This window comes from Durio zibethinus, chromosome 15, assembly GCF_047325235.1.
Source record: "Durio zibethinus cultivar Kanyao isolate XHJ-2024 chromosome 15, ASM4732523v1, whole genome shotgun sequence".
Classification (NCBI taxonomy): Eukaryota; Viridiplantae; Streptophyta; class Magnoliopsida; order Malvales; family Malvaceae; genus Durio; species Durio zibethinus.
In genome coordinates, this window is record NC_143176.1 from 12,576,464 (window position 1) to 12,590,211 (window position 13,748).

The following is a 13,748-nucleotide window of genomic DNA, read 5'->3' on the forward strand; positions in this document are numbered from 1 at the left end:
GGTTCTAAATTTATCAAGATAATATCTATTTGCAGAACCTTCAATTTCAGTACAACTAGCATTGCTATGAACACCTTCACTAGATTCTCAAACAATTCCATCCATGCACAAATAGTTCATCCACCCAAATCTCTCAAAGGCATATAAATAATGGAATTCAATAGATTATAGGAATTCAAGAAAAATTACCCTTCTATGCTTGACTTCTCTATAAGCAAAATATGTTTCATACCTCTCTTTAGCATCAGGATTGGCAAAATTTTGATTGAATAAAGGCCTTATTGATGAGCAAGAAGCCTCTTTTGGGGGATTCCACCTTTTTCCAGCACTTACTTTAGTCTTTGAAGCCATAAAAATAATGGGATAATGGAGATAGGTAGGATTATGTGAAGTTGATGAGAGAATTGGTGATTGTAGGTGATAAGTAGTAAAATATGTTTAAGAGAGACAAAAAGATTGAGGGAATGTATTAGTTTCAAAAAAAGGATCAATCTTTTAGAGTGATAAGAATGAGTGAAAATTTTTATGTGATTTGATGATTTTCAAGGATGATTTTTGTAAGAAGCCAAGTAGAAATAAAGCAATTTGCAAAAAATTTTGGTTAAGAGAGATCAATTTTAAGAGAAAAAAGAGCAAGAATTTCTAGGGTTTGAGAAAAAAATTGTTTGGGGAAAAAGAAGAAGGGATGAAGAGCTGAAATGATCAACTAAAGAAGAAGGGGACCTAATTTTGAGAGGCTAAAATGGTGCGCGTAAAGCCAATTTTGCATAACCCGATCGATTGGTTATGAAGGAGGCTCAATTGGTTCCTCACATTTTTCATGCAATTTGGCTCCTGGATGGAGAGCCGATCAATCCAATCCAAGAGGGATCGATCAATTTCTCAATGTTTTCCTTTAATTTAGCTACTGGATGAAAAACCAATCAATCCGGTCCAAAAGAGATCGATCAGTTTTGGCTATATCATTTTTTTTAAAATAAAAACCATGCAACATGAACATTCAAATATGCATCATACAATCACACACAAAATTAAAATAAATATCAAGATAAACATACATTTGATCAATCAAAGTAGCAACATTCATCATACCATCAAAAGATTCATTTCAAGGAGCATTCATCAAAACAAGTTCACCTCTAATTGTATAAAATCTATCCTTATCAAGAGGTTTTGTGAAAATATCAGCTAATTGATGTAAGGTATCAAAATATTCAAGCACAATATCACATTTTTTAACATGATCTCTAATAAAGTGATGCCTAATTTCAATATGCTTGGTTCTAGAATGTTGAATTGGATTTTTGATGAGATTGATAGCACTAGTATTATCACATTTAATGGGAATGTGATCCATGGTAATTCCAAAATCCTCCACTTATTGCTTAATCCATAAAACTTGAGCACAACAACTACCGACTGCAATATATTTAGCTTTAATTGCAGATTGAACAACACTATTTTATTTCTTGGAGAACCATGTTATGAGCATATTCCCAAACAATTGACAAGTACCGAAAGTGCTCTTTCTATCAATTTTGCAACCACTAAAATCTTCATCAGAAGAGGCATGTAAAGCAAAAGATGAACCTTTTGAATACCATAATCCTAGATTAAGAGTGTCCTTAAGGTATCTAAAAATTCTTTTAATAGTAGATAAATGTGATTCTCTAAGTGATGACTGAAATCTAGCACACAAACATACACTAAACATATATCCGATCTCCTTGCAGTAAGATATAGTAATGAACTAATCATAGACCTATATAAGTTAGAATCAATACATTTACCTCCTTCATCCTTGTCAAGTTTTGTTGAAGTGCTTATAGGCGTTAAGCAAGGCTTTGATTGTTCCAATCCAAACCTTATGAGCAATTCTTTTATGTATTTTTCTTGATTGATGAAGGTATCATCTTTTGTTTGCTTTACTTGTATCCCAAGAAGAATGTAAGTTCTTCCATCACGCTTATTTCAAATTCACCTTGCATAGTCTTAGCAAATTCTTGACAAAGATTTCATTAGTAGCACCAAATATGATATCATCAACATAAACTTGCATTATGAGAATATCCTTTCTTTTTGTTTTAATAAAAAGTGTAGTATTAACCTTCCCTCTATTAAAACCATTTTCAATTAAAAATTTTGACAATCTTTCATACCAAGCTCTAGGAGCTTATTTTAAACCATATAAAACTTTTGTCAATTTATAAACATGATTTGGAAATTTAAGATTTTCAAAACTAGGAGGTTGCTCTACTTACACCTCTTCATTTATAAAACTGTTTAGAAATGCACTTTTGACATCCTTTTGAAAAAGCTTGAAAATTTTCAAACATGCAAATGCATGCAACATTCTAATGGCTTCTAACTTGCAACTAAGGGATAGGTTTCATCATATTCAATTCCTTCTTCTTGACTATACCCTTAAGCTGCCAACCTAGCTTTGTTTCTAACAACATTTCCATGCTCGTCCATTTTATTCCTAAAAACCCATTTGGTGCCTATGGTAGGATAATCAATAGGCCTAGGTACAAGATTCCACACTTGACTTCTTTCAAATTGGTTCAATTCCTCTTGTATAGCCAATATCTAATGATCATCTTCTAAGACTTCATCTATGTTCTTGGATTCAATATGAGATAGAAAAGCAACATAATTACACACATTGTAAGAAGATCTAGTTCTTACCCTTTGAGTTGGATTACCAATAATCTCATTATCTTTGACATACCTTTCTCTATGGTGATTTGGTTCTTTTTCTATATGTTGTGGCTCCTTTAGAAACTCATCATTTTTTTTGTATGTTCTTCTCAATGTCATGCGATGCATCATGGATATATTCTTAACATATACCTATATCATTATCATCAAGAGGCACCATTTTTGGAGGTCGATTAGATTCATTAAAGATAACATGTATAGACTCTTCAACCACTAATATTCTTTTGTTAAAGATTCTATAGGCCTTTGAATTCAAAGAATATCCTAGGAAAATGCCTTCATCACTTTTTGAATCAAATTTTCCAAGATTATCTTTTCCATTGTTCAAAACAAAACATTTGCAACCAAAAGGATGAAAATAACCTATGTTAAGCCTTTTTCCTTTAAAAAGTTCATAGGGAGATTTCTTCAAAATTAGCTTAATCATAACTCTATTAATAATATAACAAGAGGTATTTATGGCTTCCGCCTAAAAATATCTAGGTAAATTATTTTCACAAAGCATGGTTCTAGCCATTTCTTCTAAAGTCCTATTTCTCCTTTCTACTACTCCATTTTGTTGAGGAGTTCTAAGAGCAAAAATTGTGGCTAATATCATTTTCACTACAAAACACATTAAAGCCAAGATTTTCAAATTCTTTTCCATAATCACTTATAATACTAGAAATTAAATAGCCTTTCTCCTTTTGTATTTGCTTGATAAAAGTGATGAATTTTTCCAAAACTTAATTCTTTGAATGCAAAAAGAGAACCCATGGGAATCTAGTAAAGTCATTAACAATAACGAACCCATATTGTTTTCCACCAAGACTCATTGTCCTAGTAGGACCAAAAAGATCAATATGAAGTAGTTAAAGAGGTCATATAGTTGAAATACAATTGTTAGGTTTGAAATAGACTTTTCTATGTTTTCTTTGAGCACATACATCACAAACCTTGTCATTTTCATATTTCAATTTTGGTAAACCAACAACTAAATCATTTTGACAAAGTTTTGAAATTACATGCATACTTGCATGTCTAAGTCTTTTATGCCAAATCCAACTTTCATTTTCTTTTTGAGCCATAAAACAAACATTTTTAAAGGAAAGATCATCTAGATGCACTACATAAATATTTCCTTAACAATATCCAACAAAAACAAGTTTGTTAGTTTTTTATATCAATCACTTGACAGCACATGGATTCAAACACAACTCTAAGTCTTTTGTCACATCATTGGCTAATATTAAGTAAGTTATGCTTGAGTCCTTTTGAAAGTAAAATATTTTCAATAGTAGTAGAAAAATTATCACCAATTGAGCCAATCCCTTCAATTTGGCCTTTGGAGTTGTCACCCAATGTAACATTTCCTCAACTTTTAGCTTTTAAGTCTTTAAAAAGAGTCTTGTCTCTGATCATATGTTTTGAGCTTCAACTATCAAGGTACCATAGATTGTTGATGCTTGAAATTACTTTGTAGCATTGCTCATCCACCTACAAAAATACAATTAAATTTTTGTTTTGGGTAACCAAACTTTCTTGGGTCTTTGAGTGTTAGTACTAACAATTTTTATGCCTTTTGGAATCCACCTCATTTTGGTAATCTCATCTTGAGATGTACTAACTCCTTTTGGAATCCACACTTTTCCAATGAGTTTACCTCTATAAGTGACTTTCTTCAAGGAACAGTATTGTATAGAATAACCTAATTTATGATAATGTGCACATATGCTAGATGAATCATTTGGCTTGACGAGAAAATTCTTTAAATGAGTCTCTTTGTTGGCACCATTATAGCCTAATCCATCTTTGTCAAATAATGCTCTTTGTGTTTCAAGCATGTCATTTAGTTTTTGATGTCCCATATAAAATCTAGAAAATAAGTTATGCAAATTTTCATTTTTTTAAATGAAATCATTAACATTCTACTTTAAGAGCTCAATTTCCTTTTCTAAGTCATCCTTTGTTTTAGTCAAGAGTTTATTTTCTAATTTCAACTTAGAGATCATTTTCCTATATTTCATGTTCATGTTCTCAAATTCTATGGCTAATTCATCATAAGTATCTTGCAATTCATCAAATGTGCATGAATTTAAATTATATGAATTAGAAGTTGCCTTGGGCTCATCAAGAGCCATGAGACATAGATTAGCTATTTCCTCCTTATTTGATTCATTATCAGAGGAGTCATTATCACTCCATGTTGCAACCATTGCTTTCTTTTTTAGCTTTGTCATGTTTTGCTTATTTCACAAAGGATAATCAAATTTATTGCATTCATAGCAAATAATCTGATCTCTTTCTCTTCTACTTGATTCTTCTTTAATCATTTTCCTTTATGGTCTTCTTCTATATGAGGATTTGTTCATTTTTATGAACTTTTTGAATCTTTTTACAAACATGGCCATCTCTTCATCTTCATCATCCTCTTCTTTTCTAAGATTTTTTTCATCTTGTTAAAAGGTTGATTTGAGAGCAATGCCACCTTTCTTGATTGGTTCTTATTCCCTTTTGAGCTTGATCTCATAGGTAAGGAAAGAACCCATTAGTTTATCCAAAAAGAGTGTGTGAGGATCTTTGGACTTTTCAATGGCTATCATTTTAACTTCCCAGCTCTTTGGTAGACTATTAAGAATTTTTTTTACCATTTCTACATTTGAGTAAGTCTTTCCAAAAGCTTTCAAACCATTAATGATGTTAATGAAGTGGTTTGACATTTCACTAATGGTTTTGTTTGGTTTCATATTGAATAACTCATAATCATGAGTAAGCATGTCAATTTTTGTCTATTTTATTTGATTTGTGCCTCATGAGTGATAGCTAACTTGTCCCAAATTTTCTTTGCATTTTTACACAAAAAAACTCTATTGTACTAATTAGGCCTAAATGTATAAAAGAGTGTATACATTACTTTGGCATTGAGTTAAGCCATCTTCATATCATTGACATCCTATTCACTTTCTTACTTAATCACCTCCTTACCATCCACCATCTTCATTGGAATTTGAGGACCATTTACAATGACCTTCCAAACTTCATAATCATTGGCTTGAATAAACAACCTCATTCTAATCTTCCAATAAGAGTAGTTGTTACCAACAAAGAGAGGAGGTCTTATAATTGAATGGCCTTCGCTTCCAAAAGATGTAGTAACTGCTTCATTTACCATAAGACATACTTCTTGTTACCCACTGTATTTGTTGTAGCTTAAGAATAGTTGTTCCACATTGATCACCATATTTTTTTGAGCCATTTTCAGGATCACTCTTGGGTTGTTAGACCTAAAAAAAACAAAGCACTAGCTCTGATACCAACTGTTAGCTCAGAGACTTGAAATAAACCAAAAGGGGGGTGAATTGATTGATAATAAAATTTTTAAAAATCAATGTCTAATACGCAAAAATTCTACAAAATAATTTTTCTAAGCAAATGAACACAAGATATGCAAGTCAACTAGCAATCTTAAAGAAAAAGAGAGACAAAGATAGAGAATTTGACACCAAGATTTATAGAGGTTCAATCATTTCTTTAGGCACCTACATCTTCTCCCTTAGCCTCACTTGCTAAGGAGTTCAATTTACTATGTGTTGAAGGTTACAACCTAGCGTCTCAAAGCTCTACACAATCAACAGAACAAACTCTTAAGGGTTGTTCTCTCCCTGAAGCTCACAATCTCATAATACAAAATTTCTAAAGTGTTTTGCAAACTTAAAAAACCTCTCTAAGCTTAGATGTTTCTTAACTTGAAGTACACAACAATATTGACAAGAGAATTTAGAGAAAAACTAATACAACAAGAATTTTTTACACTTTTCTCTCTTTAAACTGGTTTGAATGCTTGAACAAGATGGCTGGTGGATGGCAATAAGTTCTCTTTACTCTTCATACTCTTGATCTATAGTGGAAGCCTTCATTTATATGTAAAAAAGAGATGATAGGCATTGCCTTACATTTAATGCTTCAAACTTGTAAAATTTCAAATAAAAAATAGTCGTTGGGGCTTTCTAGGCATCAGGAGTTCAATCCCCTCATGTAAGGGATCAATTGGGTTAGTTATGAAGAAAGCCCATTCGAGCCTTAAAAAAAGCTTACCTGATCGATCAGGTATATCGATAAGGTAATATACCTGATCGATCTCATCCTTGGGTGATCTATCCCCTATAGTGGGGGATCGATCCATTTTGTGTATTTTCAAACCAAGATAGCATTTTGCCTATAAAGCAAATCAATCCCTTTAAAAGAGGGATCGATCCCATGCTTAGGTGATCAATCCCCTATGTGAGAGGATTGATCCTTTTTGTGAATTTTCAACCTTATTTTGCTTTTTGTATAAAAAATTGATTGATCCCTTTAAGGGAGAGATCGATCGGATATGTTTAAACCCTAACCAATTAATCCCTACAAGGAAAGGATCGATTGGTTCTTGCCAAAATGCCATGAATTTAGCTTCTGGAAGAAAAATGGATCGATCCTTTTGGCCAAGGGATTGATTAGGTAAAGGAAGGGGTCGATGTCTTCCTTTAGGGGATCGATCCTTTCTATGCAAAATATGCCTTAATCCATTTTGTTTTGAGAATTTGTCTTATTTTAGTTCCTAAATGAATTTTGGCGAGATAGAAAGGTGGAAAAATATTCAATTTAAAGTTAAAAAAGTTTGATTCAAGTTAAGCAAATTTTTGTTTTATCAATTCAAAACTTTTAATCAATTCAAGGCTAACAAAATCTTTTCACGGTCGATTACAACTAAGAGTCTTTGTCCATGTAGAAGTCTTTAAATACCAAATGCATGTAGAACTCCTCCTTTCAATAAGATAGCTAAATGTATGTAGAGTTATAGTGTAAGTAGGATTCCTTTCTTTAAATGGAATTAGGATTCCTAATACTAATAAGATTCGACTATTCTTGCTTCTTGCGTGGTCAAACATAAGTTTGTCTAACTTTTGTATGCATCTTGCATGAAATACACATCCCATAGCTTAAAACCTAAGGATCAATAAAACACACCTTAAAGGCACCATATTTAATTGAATTTAAAAATTTTCATCTAAAAAGTACTTGTAAAACTCTATATAATTTGTGGCTATCAGTAACTCTGACATATCATTTTGGCTTAAGTCTAACTAAATTGATTGTGGAAATGCTGAAATGTGCCCTTCCTTTAAATAGTGCCCTTACTTTTGTTGAGCATTTTCTATTTGGCCCATGACCCTTAAATAACCTTTAGACACTGATAACACCATCAACGACTCCATGAGAGTATTATTTGTTAGTAACTAGCCTAGAACAATACACACCTAAAAATGTATAATGTCTACTTCATGTGTGCAACAAATAAAGAACAAACAAGAAATAAAACATATCAGCATCTTAGAAATAAGTAATAAAATATTAAGAAAATGGCACAGCAAAACAAATACTATAATAGAATATATAGTGTCTTAATTCTTGGTGTCTTCTAAAAGGAATGGTATAGCTCTACCTAAGGCTAGCTCCTTAAGACTTATTACATGCTTGGTTTAGATTTGAACATCGAAAGGTTTCTAAATTGCTTCCCACTATCATACACACTACACTAGTTAGGCTCTCGATCCTCACCTATTACAAGTTGCAAATAGAGCAAGTTTAATACGAGTCTAAGTATTTTGCTAGCAATTGGATGTGATCACATAATGAGAGCTGAGGTACTTTACACCCTCCTAAAAGTAGTAGAGTTTGCGTATAGAACTCATGCATGCAAGTGATTATGTAGAGTGTGTATAGAGATATATAAATTAAGACAATAAAAGTAAAAAACGAATGAAAAAATCAAAGTATGAATGCTAGTTGAGATGCATTATTTTTTAAATGAATTAAAATAAAGGGAATTGAAATTAAATATCAACTAAGACTATTAAATCCAAAACTTAGGACATCGCCTGACTAATTTTTGGTTTGACTATATAAAAAAAAATATAATGGAGTCATTAAGTTGTCATAAAGTGCGAGTTTACAAACCTGACTGCTAGACAAATTTTTAAAACTAAAACAAAATCAAAATAGGGAGTCACCACCAATATTTTCCTTGGTTTTGACCTTGAAATCCAAGACTTTTAAAGTTGACTTCGACTTTATCTTATTTTTATCACTTTCTTTGAGTATCAAGTCTAAAAATCCACTTGTTCAAATGAATTGAGATCTTATGAGATTCAAAACTTAAAAAAAAAGAAAGTCATGACTTTAAATGTTGAATTTTGATTGGAATAAGCATAAACAAAATTAGGTGTCTGTACATTAAAAGGCTTCCAATGATAAAAGGGATCCTTCTAACATTATTCATACTAAAAGACATCATTAGCAGGAGCTATTCATCCTTTTTTCAAGTAGTCAAGAGTATTTAATTGTTTAAAGATTTAATTATTCAATTCTTGTATTCAATCTTCATTTTTTTTATATCTTGTCTCTGATTGCATTGAAACTAGCAAACATTCAATTTTGTGATGTTTTTAATTTTGCAAAAACTTTTTTACATCAACTTGATATTGTGAGTTCAAAGGGAGTGAAACTCTTGAATGATATGGTAAGATTTGGGCAAAGATCACATGTTAATAGCACTGAATACAAATATATAATGCAATCGACAACTATTAAAAATAGTTTACTTTGATTTTTAGTTTGTGACCAGAATTAATTCTCCAAGAACACCAAGTTTGGTTGTTGCAAAACTTCAACTATCCCAAAGTCTAGTCCTTAATGAAAGTCCACACAAATAAGGAATAAAAAACCTTATACAAAAATAAGAAAAACCATGGTTGAATACTATGTTTGTAGTAAAGATTGCCTCTTTTAATTTCTAAATTTTCTCAACCCATGAGATTGAATGAATTGTATATGGTGAGGTGTGACCAAGCCTTCTTTTGATATACGAGTTATGACCTAAGCATATTCCAAAGGTATTGTCTCCTCTGAACTATTAATTTATTTAATTTAGTCTTTAAAGCTTGTAACTTCTTTTAATCAAGTTGAACTTAAATTTACCCAATTTGATTTTTTAAAAAAAAAATCAACAAGCAAAATTTTATCAACCAAAATTTGAAATGACTTAAATATAAGCAATTAGCGGTGATTGAATTGAAATTGATTTTGACTTTAAAATTCAATAATTTGATTTGAAATAATTTGAATTTGATAGCTCAAATCCAAATAAATCAAATATTAAACTAAAATTATGCAAACCTAAACAATCCAAATCCAAAAAGAAGTTACTCAAATCAAATCTAACCCAATTGGTTTCATTGGTACTTTTATTAAGCTAAGCATAGCATTCAGTCCCAACTACATTTTTTTGCTATTGTTTAATTATTATTATTTTTCTTCAATTTCTCCAATACTATCCTATATTCCTATTAATAGTTTCAATCCAAAATAATAATACCAGATATCTTTATATTACTTACTTATTCTCTAATATTTCATTAAAATTATTAAGTTTTGAATGTAAGATGTCCTTAAAAGATGATTTATGATTTGCATATGGATCACGAGTATAAAATATTTACTAATTAAAAACTTTAAATAGATAATTCTAAAAGTGTTTTTTCAAGTAATGAGAGTATGAATTTAGAGTGTAATAACTAAATTTTTTACTTTGATTAAATTATGACATTATAAATTGTAATTATTTGCATAATAACCTAGATGAATTTAATCTTTTTTTTTAACTTTCAATCATATCAAATATACCCATATAATCAACTATTATATCATAATCAAATTACAATTATTGAATAATCAACAAATAAACTATAACATTACTAAACAATCAAACCCACACATAATGGGACTTGAACCTAGGACTTCAAGGTTTTAGGGGGAGCATATCACCTACATTTCTTTTTATTACATTCTTACAATTGTCAAATCATAATAAGGAATTATGTAGGGATCCACTATTTATAAGTGTGAGTTCCACAAAAAATTTAGATGGATCCTACATTGTTTTGAATTGTGATTAGCTATTTTTACTATAATAATTATAGGTGAAATGCTCCTAGTTTTAAGGCATCATACTTGCCCCTTGATGACTTTAAATTTTATAGCATCTTTATAGGCAATTTCAGAGCTCGAATCACTAAGTTTAACTTGATCTTAGCCAAATTTTATTAATTTTTATTTCTAATATGCTTAAATGCTCGTTTTGTAGGAAAATATTGAAAAAGATGAAAATGGCTAAACATGGTGCGATTTGGCCAAATATGGTGCACTATTGGGCACTTGAAGATGCATGTAAGCTAGCAAGCTTAATGAAAGGTGACAAGAGCCCAAAATCCATGCAAAAGCCCATGCGAGCAAACTCATCAATGGATAAGGTCAAATTTGACAATTTCATTACTTGCAAGATCATGGAGCTTATAATGGTACACACACATAAGATTACATTTTTGGATGACATGGCATTCCATCTAGGTGGCATGTAATGTGGAATATAACATAGCTAGAAGAAGTGCATGTATGTACATGAAATGGTGCCAAGTTAAGAGGAATTCCAATTCAAATTGCAAGTCTTACACTACCATACAAGCTACGTTTAGCCAAGCAAGATTATAAAGCTTAAAGAAGGTTCGACAATGCATTTTCCATGTAAGAACAAGTCAAAAATCAGCCAAGAAGTAAAAGAGTTTTGAAGCAAGTCAAATGCCAATTGAAAAGAGTTTTCTACGCAAAGAAAAGTTAGGGAACCCATGCAATCCATTCAAATTGGTCAAATCTCCTTGCTCTCTCATATCTCATTCAAATTCAAATGAGATTACTTGAATATCATGGCCAAATAAGCAAACAAGGACCAATCAGAAGCAAGGAAATGCCACACAAGTTACCATATAGGATTGCGAAAGCAAAAAGAACTCCTAGTTGGCATTTGATTCTCATTCAAACAAAAAAGCTTTTGAAATTAAAATAAAGTTGTTAGGGTTCAAAATTGTCTAGATTCTTCCTTTTTTTCACCCTATTTTCACTATAAATATAGGTGCCTAGCTAGGGGAAAAACACACATATCTCTATACTTCTCTTCTTCATTTTCTCTTAGAAAACAACTTAAAAATTTTTTAGCAAAATTTTCTTTTGTATTCAATTTGGGGTGATAGCCTGACCAAACACTTTTCAAGTCATGTTTAATCATTTTTCAAGTTCAATTCAAGTTGTTTTAAGCATTCTTTTATATTTGCAAAACCAATTCAAGTTTCATTTACCTTGCTTGTTCCTTTTATTTTTAGCATTATGCTATTTAGGTTTGTTTATTTAAGTTGTTTCAATTATGCCATTTCAATTTCACCTCCATTGCATTTTTTGGCTAGTTCTAGTTGCTATCTTGCACTTTGTTCAAGCAAATCCAATTGGCCTACATTGTTCCTAGTGATTAGATTTCAACTTTGCTTTAAAATTTCACCAAGAACCTCTATCCATGATATTCAACTAACTTGTGTTTAGTTTATTTCCCTATTAGCTTTTGTTCATGTTTTAGATTTCTTTAAAACTTTTAGTTTTATTTCAACTTAATTTGCTATAGTTTTACTCCAGCACTTCCTAAAATATCTTTTACCATTTTTCTAAATAAAAAAGTACAATTTCATTAGTTAAATATAAAAAGTGCAATTTCTTTAGTTGGTAGTCTTCTTTCTTTCATCTATAATCTTTAAGGGAATAATTTTTTCTCATCACTTATATTACTTAATAATAATCTATGCACTTGTAGTCATTTAAATAGCAGCAATCAAGTTTTTACCACTAGTACTAGGGATTATTTTGATCAAAGAAAACCAATATCGGTGCCAACATTTTTTTTTGTAATTTAGATTTTATTTTATCTTATATTTACAAGTTGTTGATCTTTTGTTTGTATAAGTAGGTTTAGAAGTGTTGTTCTAGCTTTGTTTGACCAAGAAATTGAAAGAAGTTTGAGAAAGCTATGAAAAAGACAATTGGCCACTTCTTGTAATGCTATGGCAGAGCAAAGAAAAGACAAAAAGATGTTAAGGGACTATGTCATTCCATAGCCAAATGGTTTCCAACCTTTAATAAGGAAGCCTACAATTCAAGCCAACAATTTTAAAATCAAACCATCTGTCATCCAAATTGTCCAAACTTCTATATAGTTTGGAGGCTTACTAAACGATGATCCTAACCTTCATCTTTTCAGTTTTCGTGAATTGTATGATACTTTTAAGCACTATGATGCTTCTAATGATGCAATTAGACCAAGGCTTTTTCATTTTTTTGTAAAGAAAAGGCAAAAAGATGGTTAGTTACTCTTTTGCCAAGATCCATAACAACTTAGGACAATTTATTCAAAAATACACAACCTATTCTACAAAGTTCTTCCTGCCATCTAAGACAATAAGAATAAAGAATGATATCAATAAATTCCAATAGCTAGATTGAGAGACCATCATGATGGTTGGGAGGGGTATAAAGAGTTATTAAGAATATGTCCTCATCATGGTTTGCCAAAATGGTTATAGGTTTAGATATTCTATAATGGTCTGGCAAGTCAAATTAAAATCACTATTAACTCAACTACTAGAGGAGCCTTGCTGAGCAAGTCTATAAATGATGCATGTGAGCTAATTGAGAAAATGGTGGCAAATAGTTAATAGTGGATGACAAAAAAAGAGGATTCCAAAGAAAGCCTTTAGGGCCTATGAGCTTGATACCTTGACCACCTAAACATCTAAACTAGTAGCTTTAACAAAAAGGTAGAAGCCTTATGAACCCAGTCCAATCTAGCTTCAATCCAAACTATACAAAACCTTTTTCTCACTTATGAAATATGCAAAGGAACCCACTTAGCCGATAGGTGTCCTATTAGAATTAAAACCTTTCAAATTGTTGACCAACCTAAGCAACAATACAACCCAGGGTAGAAAAACTATCCTTAATTTTCTTGGAGTAACCATCACAGCTAGTCCTCAAATGCTAACCCCTTACAACCTCTTGGTTTCCTCTAACCATAACCACTACCCTAAGAGAAGAAACCATTAATAAAAGAACTTTTCACCCAAATCTTGTAAAAC

At 31.2% G+C, this 13,748-nt stretch overlaps 1 non-coding gene across 1 annotated transcript; it reads right to left on the reverse strand.

The window, feature by feature from the left end:
* Positions 1 to 13,074: 13,074 nt before the first annotated feature.
* On the reverse strand, positions 13,075 to 13,180 carry LOC149514683 (small nucleolar RNA R71). The gene has a single exon (XR_016328404.1). It is a non-coding gene; the product is annotated as a small nucleolar RNA R71 (small nucleolar RNA).
* Positions 13,181 to 13,748: the final 568 nt, after the last annotated feature.